The sequence below is a fragment of the Danio rerio genome, chromosome 14, assembly GCF_049306965.1.
Source record: "Danio rerio strain Tuebingen ecotype United States chromosome 14, GRCz12tu, whole genome shotgun sequence".
NCBI lineage: Eukaryota > Metazoa > Chordata > Actinopteri > Cypriniformes > Danionidae > Danio > Danio rerio.
This window is the reverse complement of record NC_133189.1, coordinates 41,959,631-41,972,500: the sequence shown is the minus strand read 5'-3', so window position 1 is coordinate 41,972,500 and position 12,870 is coordinate 41,959,631. Positions and strand designations below refer to the sequence as shown.

Genomic DNA, 12,870 nt, shown 5'->3' with positions numbered 1-12,870 from the left:
ACCCTGATGTATTTCATTGCAAACTCCAAGCATGAGGGTTTTTTATTTATGTATAGCTTAAAAATAAGGTTTGTTGTTGGTGATTCTGTGAACTCAAATCAAAAGACTTCTGATCCATCTTTGTGCTCAAGATGCTGTCAGATTTGTGTCTTTGCCACATCATTCAAACTTGAATATAGCTCGTTTTTGAAAAACTCAATAGCGATAACTTTGATTCCCCCCCAGACATATTCACCAAGCGCTGTATTCAGAAGCCAAGCAATGAATTAACACATGGCATCTCTCTCCGACATCTAGCAGTCTCATCAATGCTTTTTGATGTTATGATGTCTGCCAATTCAGTTTTAAGAAATCAATGCTCTCCATTTCACTCAAAGATCCCAGAACAAACATTTAGCAGCCTCTTGTGGCCCCCCGACAGCCCCTCTTTTGCATCAGACCTATAGGGAAAGGAAACACTCCGGCATGGCATCGTCTTCTGAAAAGATCTGTTTTCTAAAGTGGAGGGCAAGTGTGCCGCTTCTCATTCACCAAAGAAAACACACGGCATAATGCGCACAGATTGAATCTTGTCATGTATTATTGATATTTTGAGCTTCTTTCTCCCCAGCTATTCATAGTGAAATCATATCATTCTCTGCAGTGGTTTTTAAATGTATACAAAAGTGCACAAAGTAGTTCAAGTCTGCTCAAGCTAAGATCAGCGCTGCATTAGTGACTCTCTCGGAAGTATTGATTAGTCTGTAGAGTCAAAGTTCAACAAACTTTTAATTCTATGTTGAATTAAGAAAAGTTAAATCAATTTAAATATGTGTCAAACCAGTCTTCAAGCAGAAAACGTTAAATGTTAAACTAACATTTTCTTTAGAACACTGAAAGTGATTATCATATAATGTTAACATATAACAAAAACATATGGCAAAATGGCAGCTTTAATTCATTCATTCATTTACTTTTCGGCTTAGTCCCTTCATTAATCTGGTGTCGACACAGAGGAATGAACCAGCAATTTATCCAGCATATGCTTTACGCAACGGATGCCCTCCAGCTGCAACTCATCACTGGAAAACACCAATACACTCTCATTCACACACATACACTAATGACAATTTAGCTTGCCCAATCCACAGCACATGTCTTTGGTCTTGTGGGGGAAACCGGAGCACCCGGAGGAAACCTACGCCAACATGTGGAGAACATGCAAATTCAGAAATGCCAACTGACCCAGCTGGTGGGCTCCAACCAGCGATCTTCTTGCTCTGAGGCGATCGTATATCCACTACGCACCGTGATGCCAAAATGGCAGCTTAAATACATATTTTTTCAACCACTGTAATTGCAACAATGTTCAAATATATCATATTTTATATACAATTGAGGGCAAAATGATTAGCCCTCCAGTGAAATGGTGACATGGTGACTCAGTGGTTAGGACTGTCATTTCACAGCCTCACAACAAGGATGCTGATTCAGGTTTAGTGTTCAGTACTGGGTTGCAGCTGGAAGGGCATCTGGTGTGTAAAGCATTAGCTGGATTAGTTGGCGGTTCATTCCGTTGTGGTAGCCCCTGATAAATAAGGGACTAAGTCAAAGAAAAATTAATGAATGATATATTTTTTTTTTCAAATATGTTTCAAGTGATATTTGATGGAGGTCGGCACTGTGGGTAGCCATGTCACCTCACATTAAGAGGGTCGTTTGTTCGAGCCTCGGCTGGGTCAGTTGGCATTTTTGTGTGGAGTTTGCATGTTCTCCCTGTGTTTGCGTGGGTTTCCTTTAAATTGTCTGTAGTGTATGTGTGTGTATGGGTGATTCCTAGTGATGGGTTTCAGCTGGAAGGGCATCCGCTGCGTAAAACATATGCTGGATAAGTTGGCAGTTCATTCCGCTGTGGCGACCTCTGATTAATGAAGGGACTAAGCCGAAAATAAAATGGTGATGATGATATTTAATGAAGCAATGTATTTAATATTAATATATGACATTAAATAGCAGTTTTTATATATTTTTAACAATTTTGCAGTCATTATTATTACACCCCTTAGGTTTTTTTTTTTTTCAGTTGTCTACAGAACAAACTATTATGTATTAGAAATGTGTTGAAAAAATGTAACTTGGGTGAAAGAAATAAAATAACTAAAATTGAACAGAAGAGCAAATAATTATATATATATATATATATATATATATATATATATATATCTGCATGAATCCTATTGCAGCATGAGATCATACATAAATGCATTCAGTAGTTGGTGGTTAGTTATTAGTCAAAGTTTTTTTTTTTTTTTTTTGGCATATTTACATGATAACAAATAACCCCCAAAATGCCTATAGACGCAAGTCAAGTAATTCTTTATTGTCATTCCCCTACGTTTTTGGACATGCAGAGAGACGGAATGTTGTGTCTCGCAGGACAATTGGGCTACATAAATAATTTATAAAATTATAAAACGTATGCATAACTAACATATACTATAAGATGCTTAACTGTACACATAAGACAGGCTTTAAAAGTACTTTTACATGAGACTGAACAATGGTGTGCAGGATATTGCGCAAGAGAGGTATTAAAGGTGAATATTGTGCAAAAGACCTATTTAAGGTTGAAGCAAGCACTGCAACATGATTGTGGTACATTTGCAGTATAGTAAACATTGTTTTCCTCATTGCGCCCTTGTAAGATTGAGTTTAAATAAAGTGTCAGGTGCATAAGAAGGTGGTTTGTCCCACTCACCTGTATGAAGCACAATTTAAAATGCACAATGTTTCCAAGAGACATGGAAAATTATTATTACTTTATTATTGATTTTATTATTATTACATTATTATTATCAATTATTATTTCATTATTATTGTTACTTTAAAAGAAGCCATTATTACATTAATATGTAATACAAGTGTACATTTTTCCTAATTTTCACAAATTCATGTTTTTGTAGTTTACTCAAAAAACAACTTACATTTGAAAATTGCCATTTCACGAAGTATTTTATAAACTTTACCAATATACTTTTTTTTTCAAAAACAGTGTGAAAATGTTCCAAAAGACTTACTGAACTCAATTACCCAACTTATTTTCAATCTATCAAAAAAGATTTGATTCTGAGCTTCCATTTCCCCAAATCCATCATTCTATATGCATGCTGTAGTCACTGGAACCTCTGACACATTTCCTACTGTAAAAAAATAAATAAATAAAAAATTCCACACTGTGTCTATCACTGGCAATAAAATAATAGACATTGTCTGAGACCTTACTCATTGACTCGCTCTCTTTCACACATACCGTACCGGTGATTCATTTATTCAGCGTTTCTCTCATTTTATCCCTCGTTCCCTATGGCGAGAGTCTCAAATGTGAGTCACTGCGGCCTGCCAGCTTATTGTATCTGTCAGTGAGGACTCTGAAGTGACAATTAAGCCTCCTGAAATAGCTCCAGCTCACTCCGTGGTTATGAATTGGGTATACACTTAAGCTCACCTACTGCAGGGATCAAAGTCTCATATTGATTTGAATTTGTTAGGCAATAATAGGCTATGTGTTTGAGGCTAATGGCTGAGTGTATCTCTCTTTCTCGCTTTTGAAAAATGTTCAAAATAGGAACATTGTACTGTCACAGGCAAAATGTGTTCCACTGCCTTTGGCAAGAGTTCCAAACTGACCGAACATGATATGTTAGGCAGCTTACTGGAAAATAATTATTCAGCACTTATGACTTTGGCTTTATCCTTAGCTGTTTTTTTTTTTTTTTTTTTTTTTTACAAGGACAGTCACTGGATATGGGGCAAGACTAATGGTTTGTTTGGAAATCAGTGTTCAGAAATATGTTTAAAAATCTCTGTTACAAAAACCAAACTGGATACTGATGTCATCTCATGAATGAACACTAAAGTGGATATAATGAAGAAAGCTATAAACCATTAATGTTTACCAATTTTTAGCACAAAATACTTTTATTTTGTGTTCAACAGAAGGAAGAAACCTAGAAGTAAGGTTCAATACTTTTGAATTAAATTATGTACACTTTAGACACTATGTTGATTAGTTTACCCCAAAAACTAAAATTGTCGACATTTTCTTATTTTTTACTTGGTCCAAACTTTTGTACGTTTCTTTATTCTTTATTCTATATTTTATTTATTTTTTTTTAAATTTTTTTTTTATGTCGTCTTTTGTGTCCAGCAGAATAAATAACGGTTTGGATCCACTTGAGGGTGATTAAATAGTAAGTAAATGTAAATGTTTTTGTCTGAACTATGTCTTGTTGTGTGCATCCTGTGTGCATCCCCTGAAACGTACTGTACTGTACAGTTGTAATGTGTCTGTTTAGTATGTATTTGAACAGAGTAGTTAGTGATGATGAAAGTCTCTTGTTTTTCTTCAGAATGAACAGTAGTGTAGTTGTTGAACAAAATGCTTGAGTGAATAATACAATGAGTGACTCATAAATATATTGGCTCTATTTCTGCATTCTGTACTTCTGTTGGCTGGTACTTCATTTAGATTTAATTTGTGAGGTGTTTTGTATAGCCTGATTGTGAATAATATGCTTTTTTCTGGAATCTAGGTATATATATATATATATATATATATATATATATATATATATATATATATATATATATATATATATATATATATATATATATATATATATATATATATGTGTAAACGTATACTTGTTGTTATCACATAACCGGCATCAATTGCATTGTGTCACTGTCATTTAAAAATCCTCTTCCATTGCCAGATTAGATCAATAATCTGGTAAATCAATAAAGACCAATGTGCCACTCACTGACAGATAAACACTGCTGCTCTCTCTATTGGCTGTTGCCTTGATGCTTAGGGATTGAGATGCACTGGCCAATGTTTGCATATGTACATGGTTGATCAATGGTGGCATGCAGTGGGTTTGGGCAGATTATGACAGTATGATAACGTTGGGTAAAAAAATTCACGATTTCACAATATCACAGTACTGTAATTACTGCTCTAAAATATGTTGTTTTTAAACAACACTTTTCCCCCCATTGAACACAATATATTATATTTTAAGAAAAAATTTAAAGTATTTCGGAGTAGCTTTTGGTGTGAGGATCATTTTCTGTTGGAGATACTGTTGCCTTAAAAAACTAAATAAAAATAGTTGTGAAAAAAACCTGTACATGTACCATATGAACGGTATAACAAAGTTTTGGGAGTTTTAAAACCTTAACTTTTTCAAACCGCGGTAAACCTTGAAAATGGTTATCATCCTATGCCTAGGGTGAGACAGGGCATGGCCTAAACATAAAGGTAAAAGTAAACAAAACAAAAAAAAAAAAACATACACAATTAATGACAGCAAAAGCCAAATCCTGGAAGACATAGCGTAGCTTATCATTCTATACCAGGGGTGGGAAAACTAGGCCCTAGAGGGCCGGTGTCCTGCACAGTTTAGCTCTAACTCTAATCAAATTGACCTGCTTATAGATTTCTAGGTTTGTTTCAGGTTTGTTTGATTATTGTTGGAGCTAAGCTGTGCAGGACACTGGCCCTCCAGGACCGGGTTTGCCCACCCCTGTTCTGTACCTGTTGAAAATTGTTCATACATAGTAGGCCAACCAAGTACTTTTTGCCTACTGAGTACTGCGTATTTGGAAACACGTTATTGTCATAGACTGGTTTTCAGCTAATGGCTTGTTTTAGACTAAATTGATTGAACCAATGATTGAACCAGTTACTAAAGTCAATTGTCTCCATCGACTGGCGTAAACTTTTGAAAGTGTCAAACACTTACATTACACTAACACAGTTTTGGTGAAGGTTCTTTGTAGAAGAGGGGTTCCAGACATCTACATCTACAGCTCTGAAAATTTACTGTTCTCAAACTGAGCCAGGGGGTCAGAAAAATGCTGATGCAGTCTACAGCAGTCCCATAGAGCAACATAATAGCATTGCACTATATTGCTCTGTGTGCCTACTAGATAAGTAAAACTGCGTTCAAGAGACTGACCTGCCAAAAAGAGTTATGCATGTCTTAGTAGTGTTGAACTGTATATGAGCACACTTCTGGTTGGATACCAAATTAGATTTTACACTGATACTGTACAAGTAAATGCATCTGTTACCACCAAAGGGTGCTTTGAATGGTTGAAGCAGACAACCTCTACTGTAAATCCCAAATGTAGGCTATAATCTACTTGAAAGACAAGACTAACAGATAAATTTACATAGTCAACATGTAAAATAACAAAACAAAAACCAGCAAAAGAGATTTTTTTTAGAATTATAACATAAGCTAGATTAAACCTCAAGGTTTTGGCATATTTTAACACAGGGTTGCTACTGACGGAAAAGCATTGCAGCGGTTGTATCCCCTCCTGTGATTGGTTGAACATTTAGGGCCTCAGGTAAAATCAAAGATTTAGGTCGGCCGTGGGCTGCTTGCCTGTTTGTGTGGCATTCATGTTTAGGATTTGGGTGCCGTAGGCAAACTTGTACTTCAGCTGTTTGACTCTGACTTGCCTGGTATCCCACCTCCACCCCCTCTTTCAGGCAAACCATTGTGCTGCTTTTTTCCCTTTTTCCCCCTCCTTTCTTTCTTCCACTCTCTTGAGGCTTATAGCTCACATATCCCTGGGAATCCCAAATTTCTCATTTATTCATGTGCCAGCCCACTCTCTCCATCTCCTTCCATTGCCTTTTTCATCTTTTTTTCTTCCTCTTCGCTCCCACACATTTCACTTTCTCTTTCTCCCTCTCTTCTAGTAGCTTCGTTGCAAAATTACAGTCTGTTATTGATGACTAAAGCACAGTTTTAAAGCCAATGTTCCCCTTGGGTCACCCTCCTTTAGTTAAATCTATCAATCACGCACACACACACCGACAGCGAGACTTGCCAGAAGCGTACGTTTTGAAGCGAAGGAGCGCTTACGTTCAACTTGCAAAGCTCAGTGGAAGAAACACCTATGAGTACGCAAGAGAACAAAGTCCTGATTATAGGAAAGCCAGGAACTGGGAGAAAAACGAGAGACACCTCAAACCCTCACACAGCCCGAGGCTCGTGTACTTACAACAATCTCTAACAGCTCAAATCTCTGCCAACGCTTTCCAATTGCCTGTCCTCATGAACTCATTTCACAAACAGTGAAGACAATCGCTCATGTTTTTCCGTTCCCTCTCGACTTCTCTTTGTTGGAGGGACCCTGCTGAAATGAGATTACTGCGGTTGGTGTTGGTGGATTTTGCCTACAGGGGGCCGGGGTTTGTGAGAGGAGAAGATACGAGGAGAAAGACTGAGATGCCGAGGGACGGCGAGCACAATCGCTTCCCTGTGCCGCGTAGCACCGATTGGACATGGCTCTTTGTAAGTGGGCAGAAATGACGACTCGTAGAGGATCCTGTATTATTACACTTTTACAATCAAGTGGGCCGACTCACTGCAAATGGCTTCGACACAACATCAAGATGTCTTCATTTGCCTGTAGTCCCTGAAACCAATCCAGAGACACTCCATAGCACCTTCATAAATAAGCAAAAGCACAAATAACACAGATAACATGAATTATTCAATGTTCTACCGGCGATACAGAGAGGCAACCTAACAGACTTTGACAGAGGATTCAAGATACACAAGTGGGTGGGGGAAAGTAATAAAGATTCAAATAACCTTGCTTAGGCTACAATCAGCTCAGCTAAGCCAAAAGATGTTGTGTTTTCTACCGAGTACTGACACATACTGTATGAGACTTTAAATTAGTGGTGTGCACTGCGTTGAATTTTGAGCAGGCTGCATGCATGTAGCCAAGCAGGCCGCACATCGATCTGTTAAGGCCGTGGTGGTCTTCTTCAGCACTTTTAAATCACTTAGCATCACTCCCTCACCTTATGACTCCTGTATGTGCTATTCATAAAGGTTATATCAAAGAAGTCTGATGCAAACCCTCTTTTGGATCAGCGGGCTCCCAGAGGTGCTCGGGTTATGATTTACAGTCTGGCTACTGAAGGCAACCTCTTGGTTTCCAGGCTTACAACTCACACCGGCGGTGATGTAATGGGGGTGACGCAGAGATAGATGGGCAATCTAAATGGGTCCTGTCTTCAAATCAAATGAGCTCATGTCTGAATGATGGGGTGGTCTCCTCCTCGCTGCTTATCATGAGTTTGGCTCCACTGGGAGTAATGTCACAGATGCAAACCATCACTGTCTTTTCATGATTTATCCAATGAAAGCCATTTCGTTTCTGTTGAAAAAGCAAAAAAATAATTAATCACCTTTGATAGTTTGGAAAACCTTTCTGTTTTAAACATACAAATGTACACACACAGTTATCCTCATTTCAAGCTGATACTGAATACTGTATTAAAAGCAGCTGAACTTTTTTTTTTTGTTTGTTTGTTTTTTTTTTACAAATGATTACAGAATATTGTGTATTATTCTTAATGTGTGTTATAAAACAACATAATATCATTATATTTTAAGTAAATAACTGGAATCCTTTCAAACTTTTGTAATGTCATAACACTTATGTTCATTAAATATGATGCCATTGGATATTGTTATACACTCACCAGCCACTTTATTAGGTACACCTGTCCAACTGCTCGTAACCGCAAATATCTAATCAGCCAATCACATGGCAGCAACTACTTCAAATACATTTTAAACCGAGCATCAGAATGGGAAAGAAAGGTGATTTAAGCGACTTAACGTGGCATGGTTGTTGGTGCCAGATGAGCTGGTCTGAGTATTTCAGAAACTGCTGATCTTCTGAGATTTTCAAGCACAATTATCCAAGTTAATGGTGAATAAAGATAACATGTACAGTGAGCTGCAGTTCTGTGAGCGCAAATGCTTTGTTGATGTCAGAGGTCAGAGGAGAACCAGACTGATTCGAGCTGATAGAAAGGCAACAGTGGCTCAAATAACCACTCGTTACAACTGAGGTATGCAGATGAGCATCCCTGCATCAACACACAACACGTAAAACATTGAGGTGGATGAGGTACAGCAGCAGAAGACCACACCGAATGCCATTGCTGTCAGATGCTGTCAGGCTCACCAAAATTGGACGATAGAAGATTGGAAAAACACTGCTTGGTCTGATGGGTCTCTTTATTTTCTGCAACATTCAGATGGTGGGGTCAGAATTCGGCATCAACAACATGAAAGCATGGATCTATCCTGCATTGTATCAATGGTTCAGGCTACCGGTGGTGGTGTGATTGTGTGGGGGAAATTTTCTTGGCACTCTTTGGGCCCATTATTACAAAATGAGTATTGTGTCAATGCCACAGCCTACCTGAGTATTGTTGCTGACCATGTCCATCCCTTTATGACCATCTTCTGATGGCTTCTTCCAGCAGGATAACACGCCTTGTCATAAAGCGTGAATCATCCAAGACCGGTTTCTTGAACATCACAATGAGTTCACTGTATTAAACTGGCCTTCATAGTCACTAGAACTCAATCTAATATACTGGTGGAACTGGAGATTCGCATCGTGGATGTGCAGTTGACAAATCTGCAGCAACTGCGTGATGCTGTCATATCAACATGGATGCCATGAAGGATTAAGGTAGTGTTAAGGGCAAAAGGGGGTCCAACCCAGTCCTAGTAAGGTGTACCTAATAAAGTGACTGGTGAGTGTATAGTAACATAAATTAGCTTTTTTAATTTCTGGATGAGCCTGTAATGAGCCTAACAAATTTTGTATCTCTTTAAGCTTTTACAATTTATATATTTTAAACTAAAGATGGCATTTATTAATGGTTTACACAGATAATTGAGCTACGTTTTATAAGAAAATATTTCTACTTCGAAATAGTGAACATTTTTTTTTTTTACAGCAATGTGATCATGTTGTTCAGCCTTATTTTTTAGCCCTGTTTTTTTTTTTTTTTTTCGAATATATTATTATATATTTAATTTATTAATAATTTATTTGATGTTTAGTGCATGTCTTTAAACTGTGGGCGAAACAGAGAACCCAAAGGAGACCCATGCCAACACATGGAGAACATGCCAACTTTACACAGAAATGCCAACTGGTTCAGCCAGGACTCAACCTTCTTGCTGTGAGGCAATGGTGCTAACCACTAAGCCACCCTGCCACACACATATCTTATACATTTTATATATAAACATTTTCAAAAAATATATACTGTACGTCTACAAATATACAAAATTGCACATGAAAGACTGTCATACACATGAATCATCAGTGTGTTACTTAGCAGCATGGACACTATTTTCTCATGGTTCAGGGGTCTTCAGCATGTAGAGGGCCATGACTAATTATAGTGGCATTGTTGGAACATTTGCCATTATTATTTACACCAATGCTGATTTTACTGTCATGTTAGGTAACTTGCTGTTTTGCGATGTCAAGTTGCGTTTGTTCCTCTTCTCAGATTAATCTTCTAATTATTACTCTTGTCATCTTAAAAATCTATACATCAACACATTTGCTCACCATCATGCCCTAAAATAAACATTTAGATCAATGTTGAAAAAAAAACTGCATACATCTATTTTAACTTTTTAAAGTTCAGTTATGATATTCCTGTAAACAATTAATATTCAAAAAGTTATGCAGATGTTAGCTTTATCGTTTAAAAGTTTATTTATTTATTTTATTGTTTTCGTTTTTACATTCCAATGCTTGCCCTAATGAAAGCAGATTGAAGTGACAGTTAGTAAAGTATTTATGATCGCAGTGATCCCACTGGTGTCAATTACTGACCAAAGGAAAAAAAGTTAACAAAATCTCAAAACAAAAGGCCAATTACAGTTTATCACAAATATTTCAGCCAATTTGCATTAGAAGGGAGATGGGTGGAACATGACCCCTGAGAGAGATTAAAAAGAAAAGACAATCATAGCAGGCATGCAAAATAACAAGAAAGTAAACATTAAGAAGAAAGTGAACAATGTTGGATGCTTGGCTTAATTAGTTCCACACAGAGGAGACAAATGCATGTTTATAATACATTACAATGGTAATCTCAGGGGAGGAGTTTAAACAGTAAATTATTTCATTCTCAAACAGTATATGTCTTATTTTCTAGAAAAAACAATGGTAAAGTGCTACAGTTACATCTATTCTTACATCAAATAAATTGTTAAGCCATATGCTTGACAACATCTTCTGCAATATGGTCAATATAACATAGCTTTTTTGCAATCGACAGTTTTAAGAAAACAGTATTAAATATAGAATTAAACAAGATAACAAGTACTTATATTTAACAACTTTTTGTTAACGTTAAAATTGTTGTAATAAAGGTTTTGTTCATGTTGATGAATGCATTATCATTAACTATTGGAACGTTGTTCTTAAATTTTACAGATTTTTATAAGACCTTACCAACACTGCTAAAAAATATGATAGGCACAAATGCACTCTATAGAGCTCCTGTTTACCAATCCCAATCAGTAACTGGTTGCATAGATACATACGTTCTCATTTAGGGCTCTATTTTAAGGCGCAGAGTCTAAGGCACATGACACAAAAGCATTTAAGGGTGTGTCTGAATCCCCTTTTGCTATTTAGAGGATGGAAAAAATGCACATTCTTTTAAAGAGTTATGGGTGTTTTTTTTTTTTTTTGAGCACCTGCATCACACCAGTCAGATTCTCATCTCAGATTCCCTTTAAGAGTCAGTTGCGTTGCGGCCTGGTACATGGCTGACTTTCTAAGTGGAAAATCTGAATGCTTCACTAGCAAGAAAACAGTTAAACAGACCATCTGCAGCGTGAGGTTAAAGAATGGGTCCCCTTCATTTAGCCTCTTTACTTTAAGTTTACTCTTTACTTTGCTTACGTTTGTGGATGAGGAAACAGTGTTGTACGCACTTACTGTAGACATCCATTAGACTACATATTTAGTTTTGCTTGCTATGCACGAAGATTTGTTTCAAAACTATTACTAAATCAAATTTAACAAATAAATGAACAATAATAAAGAAGTGTGGTCAAAAAACTGAGTTATATCCAAACATGCGTTCTATTTTTATGCCCCATATAGTGATGCATACGTCTCCAAAACCTGACAGATGGAGAAATCTAAACTTGTTTTTATTAAAAACTAATATAAATAAGCATGTAATAAATACTACTGCTAATAATAATAGTGATAACAATTACATTTTTTATTGTTTATTTGTTATTTTTTGTAACATTTTAATATTTTATTTTATTTCTTATTCATATGTAGATATAAATATATTTGTGTATTGCATTTTTGCATGTATTAAGCAATGTGTGTTTGGACAAGCACAGGTGCATAACTAGCACGCCCCTGTGTTGCACTTTAGACCAGCTTTCAGTTGTCAGTTGTTTATTTCTGTTCTATTGTTAGCAACGCGCCAACAATGCGCCTTAACACACCTCCTATTTATAACGGCACAACCATAAATTGGCGCAAATGAATTTGCTATTAAAACAACATTGTGCAAAACATAAAAATTAGGGTTGTGCTGGTCTAACAAATAGCAACAATTTATGCCAAACACGTCTTGCGTCTTATTGCACTGGTTGTATGATAGGGCCATTAGTGTGAAAACATTCATTCATACATTTTACTTCGGCTTAATCCCTTATTTATCAGGGGTCACCACAGAGGAATGAACCGCCCACTATTCTGGCATATGTTTTATGCAGCAGATGCCCTTCCAGCCGCAACCCAGTACTGGGAAACACCCACACACTCTCACATTCACCCACATTCATACACTATGACTAATATAATTTAACCAATTTACCAATAGCCCATGTCTTTGGACTGTGGAGGAAACCCACACAAACTAGAACAGAACATACACAACACTGGCCCAGCCGGCACTCAAACCAGTGACCTTCTTGCTGTGAGGCTTACCAC

At 36.9% G+C, this 12,870-nt stretch overlaps 1 long non-coding RNA gene across 7 annotated transcripts in view; it reads left to right on the top strand.

Moving 5' to 3' along the window:
- The window catches only part of LOC137487534 (uncharacterized), a 318,479-nt gene that overhangs the window by 71,054 nt on the left and 234,555 nt on the right, over positions 1-12,870 (top strand). The gene's annotated exons all lie outside the window — the stretch shown is intronic.